Here is a 6,000-nt window from a genome sequence, read left to right on the forward strand (position 1 = left end):
TAGCGTGTCTCTATTGGATAGTAGCTTTGCCGCCGCTAAACTCCACATATAGCCGGGTGAAGTTTATACCGCCCACCGCGAGCATAGCTGGTCTTGTCTCGCAAGTACGTGCCAATGGTACTTACCCTCGCCTTCCTTTCTTTTTGTCTCCTCCCCTTTTGTCGGCAACCGGTGGCCCGACTTTGACAGTACGAGATGACGACGTTAGCAAGGTTACCCTTCCGGCTTGGCACAGGGGGTTATGGACGCCACTGGTTATCTTCAGGACTCTTAGTCCAATTTGTATCTTGTCCGTACTCGGATGTATTCGCTCTTTTGTATGATTTGGATCTTTGTATGTATCTATTTGTATCTTGACTCGTTGGAGTCGTTGTTGTAATATATGTATCTTGTGGGCTCTATTGTAATCTTGTTGTAATGTTACCGCTCGTGTTAATTCCTCTGGCATCACGTGTGTGATTCTTCGCGCACGTCGTGTCGGAGGGCGTCCCTGAATCGATATCATGCGGATTTCGGCGGAGGATCGGAATCCTCATGGTACCGGTTCCCGGGCGTCACAAGTTGGTATCGAGCCCAGAGCTGACGGTACCCCACTAGTCCAACTCCGTAGGATAACCTTGCCAACGGACGTTGTTGTGTAGAGTGTCACAACGATTTTCAAAAATTCGTTGGATAGTTCTGACTAGCTCCGTTTTTCTCCTTATCTATATTCTTTCTCATCTTACCTATGCGAGTTTTGGTCTTCTCTCTTATCCAAGTTCTCTTAGTTCCGATCTTCAGGGGATCTCGACGAAAGCGCGTCATCAACAGCAGAACAACGACTTCTTGTTAGTGGTGTCGCCGATCTACGTGGAGCAAGAATTCTTGTTAGTGGTGTCGAGAAGATCAACACTTCGCCAGAAGAAGGTTCCACCTCGAGGTCGGGTGATCGTCAACATGGTGCAAGAAGACTCGATAGTTTAACCAACTCCCCCTTGGCTTGACGTGGAACCTCGGGGCGAGGTTCCTTGTTAGTGGTGTCGATTGTAACGGCCCCGGGTAGGACCCCTACTAGATTTGCTTGTTCTTTTTGTTTTATGCATCATCATGACATCATGCATCATATTATCCATGTTTTTTTTTATCAAATAATTTTTTTTTATAAACCCTATATTATTTTGTTTTGTTTCCTCTCATATGGTTCTAATAAAACCTCCCGTTGTCTTTTCATTTAACAAAACCCTAACACTAAACTATTTTGTGTTGCTATAAACTTGGTGGCTCTAAAACCTTTCTCTCTCTCCAGCTTTGTTTTCAAAATTCAAATCCTTGTTGGGATTGTTTTCAAATCAATTTGTAAAACAGTTTTGAAAAGAAAAGAGAAAGAGATTTAAAAGAAAACCCCCTCTAACCCCTTGGGCTGCCTCCCTCTAGCCCATGTTCTCTCCTCCACCTCTGGCCCGAGCTGGCCACTTCCTCTTTCAACCCAAGCCCACCTTTCTCCCTCAGGCCCACACCCTTTTGGCCTCGTACCCGTTCACCACCGACGGAGACACTCCCTTCTGTTCGTCTTTATCCTCTTCACGAGAGAGAGCGTGAAGCCATGTGGCTGTCGCAATCACCATGGCTACCAGGACCACACCGCACCTTTTAATCCCCACCACCAGCGCCAAACCCTAGCCCTCTCTCCCATCTACGCCGCCGCCACCTACCTCCCTCCATCCTCTTCTCTGTGAGCAACAAAACAGGGGAAAACCCCGCTGCCACGACCGTCCTCGCCATGGCGCCGCTGCTCCAGGGCTCCCCTTGCCACTCCGAGACCACCCACAGAACCGCCTCGGCGTCCTCTATATTCTCCCCAAAGGAATCGAGCCGGGGTGCTCATAATCGTCTCCAAATTCGCCGTTTCTTCTTCAACTCCGGCGACCAAATTCTTCAATTCCGGCCGCTCTCGTCCTCCTCCGACCAAACCGAGCCCGCCTTCATCTTCCCGGTAACATCGCGCGTCCCCTGGACCCCGGCACCTTCCCCCGCTGGTTTGCTTCCCGCCGACGTTGACCGTCGTTCTCCTCCGCAGGTGCATGTCGCCGGCGATGTCTCGGCGAATCTCCGGCCATCCTTCTACCTCTCGCTGGTCCGTCACGCTAAGGCGCAGCTCCGACACCAGCCGCCTCGTCTCGGTTCGACCTTCCCCATCGTCCCCGTGCATGATCTGCAAGTCATGGCTGTTCTGGCCCGTGAGCTTCGCTTGGACTTGGTTAAGTTGTCGCGCACCATCCTCTTAATACGATCTGTATTAGCAGCGCAGTGGTTTGTCTCGTGATCCATCACGCAGTAGATCATGTGCTCAAATCCCAGGTGCAGCGATTAACCACAACCTTTTTGTTTCCCAGATCCGTTGATGGACTTTGAGCCAATTTGATCCGGTGCAACTTGCAGCCCAGCACGCCAGGCCGCATCTCTTCGGACTAGATCCGGCCCACCTCGCCAGGCGCGGCAGGTAGCTAGCCCAACACGCCCAGATCCTCATCTCTTTTATTTTTGCTCCATTCTTTTGCAAAATGGTTTAAATCATATCTCTCAAACCCTATGTCGAAATAAAATATGTTTTATATGAAAATTGATCAGAAAAATGTGCTGAACAGGAATATGCCATCCATGCTTGCTGTTGCACCATGCATCATAAAATTTCGTGGTAGTTTGCATTATCACCTAATATGTAACATATGGAATTTGTGGGATACTATATAAATGTTGTCCGGTTCCATTTAACTTTGAAGTAGCTCACTCATGCCATGTATTGCCATGCTAATCAACATTTAATATTGCCGGTAGAAAAATAGCGCGAACATAATAATTGTTTGTCCGGGTTCCGATCCCGTTTAATATGGATAAGTTGCATTGCACCATCTATGCCATGTCATGCATATCATCTTGATCATGATGGATCTTCTTTATCCGTAGTAGTAGTAAGATTTGCCTACGTTGTTTGTTCCAGCATTTGCTTCTTCTCGGATAGGAACGCGAAGTGGTGTTGTGAGATACGACGAGTTCTCCGACAAGTTCTTCTGCAGCTTTTCACAGGCGAGCCCACCCCTTCACCTATTTTACTTTTACATGCTCTTTTGATCTGTTGCTATCCTTATGTGCGATTCTCGTTGTGTCACGTGTCCTATCCACCGTTACCTATATGTCCGAGATACACCTCCTCGCCCTACCTATTGTTTGTTGTTTGCCGCCTTGCGAGTCGTAGGCGAGTTTAGGGTTTTGTTGATATCTCGAAATGTTCGGGATATCTTGTTGGGAGGTTATCACATGCTATATCATTTGTTGGAGATAATCACACTTTACTTTATTCTTAACAACTAAAATTGTAAGCGAGAGCATCGTGAGCCCTTTTAAAGCATCGGAACTTTGACTTGCTAATGTCCCCTAGGACCCGAGTTCTTGTTATCCTGCCGAGATTGAGCGTCTACCCGTACGTGGGGGAATGGGACCCCCATCACCCACTACCTTTCCCTCGAGTCTATTTATTGGGAGCCACAACCTTGGTTTTATTTGCCCATATGCACGATGCACGATTTACTTCTTGTTGCCTTCGGGTGTTTATTTACTCGTATCGCATCATATTGCGGATAGACTTATCTTGTGATCCTGGTCGTAAGTGCCCCTCGACTATGTCGCAAACTCCGGGTCCGTATCGGAGTACGGACGAACTTCGTCACGGGTAGCTTAGTTGGGTGGCTCCCATTAAACTTTCTCTTGCATTGGGAACGGTCTTGATGTGAGACTCCACCGTAGTAAGTGGGTTCGAGCATGCGTATGGTTACATTTGGGCAACCCTCGGCAGGTGTACATCTTATCGATAAGCCGTGTCCGCGGTTATGGACGACTTGGAATTGTATAGCTTGATCATAGAACAACTTACACCTTATTTCTTATTTCCGTTGCTAATAAGCTAATAAAAACTTTTTCAAAAAGTGTGTGTGCCTTTGTCGCCTCTTTGCGAAGGGGATCGCATCTTGTGCTGTGTTATTTTGCGCAGTATAGAACTGTTACCTTGTGCGCTCTCTTATCTTCTCCGAGTATACGGATGTTGTAGCGTGTCTCTATTGGATAGTAGCTTTGCCGCCGCTAAACTCCACATATAGCCGGAGTGAAGTTTATACCGCCCACCGAGCATAGCTGGTCTTGTCTCGCAAGTACGTGCCAATGGTACTTACCCTCGCCTTCCTTTCTTTTTGTCTCCTCCACTTTTGTCGCAAATCGGTGGCCCGAAGCTTTGACAGCACGAGATGACGACGTTAGCAAGGTTACCCTTCCGGCTTGGCACAGGCGGGGTTATGGACGCCACTGGTTATCTTCAGGACTCTTAGTCCAATTTGTATCTTGTCCGTACTCGGATGTATTCGCTCTTTTGTATGATTTGGATCTTTGTATGTATCTATTTGTATCTTGACTCGTTGGAGTCGTTGTTGTAATATATGTATCTTGTGGGCTCTATTGTAATCTTGTTGTAATGTTACCGCTCGTGTTAATTCCTACGGCATCACGTGTGTGATTCTTCGCGCACGTCAGAAATGAGGGCGTCCATCGAATCGATATCATGCGGATTTCGGCGGGATCGCTGGAATCCTCATGGTACCGGTTCCGGGGCGTCACATATAGCCGAGCACGAGTGCCCGCAAAAAAATATCGCCCTAACTTCACCATGAATGTTGCTGCGTGACGCAAAAAGGAGGGATGCAACACGAGGACTCTCGAGAGGTCACCCATCCTAGTACTACTCGCCCAAGCACGCTTAACCTCGGAGTTCGATGGGATCCTGTGCTTTAGTGCTGGTATGATCGCATCCGACATGTTCTCGCACTCATTTTCCTAAGTGCTTGCCCCTCCCGCCTCCTCTCTCTCCCTATTTTGTACCATGCACATCCCGCTTTCCCATCCCTCACCGCCTCAAGCTTCCCATCACCTATAGCCGAGCACGAGTGCCCGGCAAGAGTCATCGCCCCAACTTCACCATGAATGTTGCCGTCGCTGGACGCAAAAAAAAAGGAGGGATGCAACACGAGGACTTCCCGAGAGGTCACCCATCCTAGTACTGCTCTCGCCCAAAGCGCTGCCTTCAACTCTCGGAGTCTGGCGGGGATCCGGATGCTTTAGTGCCAAGGGCAATGATCGCATCCGACGTGTCTCTCAGCGAACTCATCTTCGCCTTACGCCTGCTCCCGCCCGCTCCTTCTCTCCATCAGGTTTGCACCATGCCACATCCCATTTCCCGTCCCCACCGCCGTTTCCGCATCACCTATAGCCGACGGCACGCAGAGTCCGCAAAGGTATCGCCCTAACTTCTACCAGCGAGTCGTTGCTCGCGATGACGAGTAGTTGAGTGGATGCAACACGAGGAGACTTCCCAGGAGGTCACCCACCCTAGTACTACTCTCGACTAAGCATCGCTTAACTGCGAGTTCGATGGGATCCTCGTGTGGCGGCTTAGTGAGCCGTATGATCGCATCCCGACATGTTCTCGCACTCATTTTCCCTTATGCTTGCCCCTCCCCTCCTTCTCTCCCTATTTTGTACCATGCACATCCCGCCTTCCCATCCCCACCGCCGTCCCATCACCTATAGCCGAGCACGAGTGCCCGCAAAAAATATCGCCCTAACTTCACCATGAATGTTGCCGCGTGACGCAAAAGGAGGGATGCAACACGAGGACTTCCCAGAGGTCACCCATCCTAGTACTACTCCCGCCCAAGCACGCTAACTTCGGAGTTCTCGATGGGATCCGTGTTTAGTGCCGGTATGATCGCATCCGACATGTTCGCACTCATTTTCCCTTATGCTTGCCCCTCCCGCTCCTTCTCTCCCCTATTTTGTACCACGCACATCCCGCTTTCCCATCCTCACCGCCGTTTCCCATCACCTATAGCCGAGCACGAGTGCCCGCAAAAAAATATCGCCCTAACTTCACCATGAATGTTGCCGCGTGACGCAAAAAGGAGGATGCAACACGAGGAT

At 49.5% G+C, this 6,000-nt stretch overlaps 2 non-coding genes across 2 annotated transcripts; both read right to left on the reverse strand.

Annotated features, from left to right (window-relative positions):
- Window positions 1-4,719: 4,719 nt before the first annotated feature.
- On the reverse strand, window positions 4,720-4,834 carry LOC124679787. Its single transcript, XR_006995246.1, has one exon. It is a non-coding gene; the product is annotated as a 5S ribosomal RNA (ribosomal RNA).
- An 846-nt stretch (window positions 4,835-5,680) lies between these two features.
- LOC124679793 lies at window positions 5,681-5,796 on the reverse strand. Its single transcript, XR_006995250.1, has one exon. It is a non-coding gene; the product is annotated as a 5S ribosomal RNA (ribosomal RNA).
- Between the last annotated feature and the right edge of the window lie 204 nt (window positions 5,797-6,000).

The sequence above is a fragment of the Lolium rigidum genome, chromosome 7, assembly GCF_022539505.1.
Source record: "Lolium rigidum isolate FL_2022 chromosome 7, APGP_CSIRO_Lrig_0.1, whole genome shotgun sequence".
NCBI lineage: Eukaryota > Viridiplantae > Streptophyta > Magnoliopsida > Poales > Poaceae > Lolium > Lolium rigidum.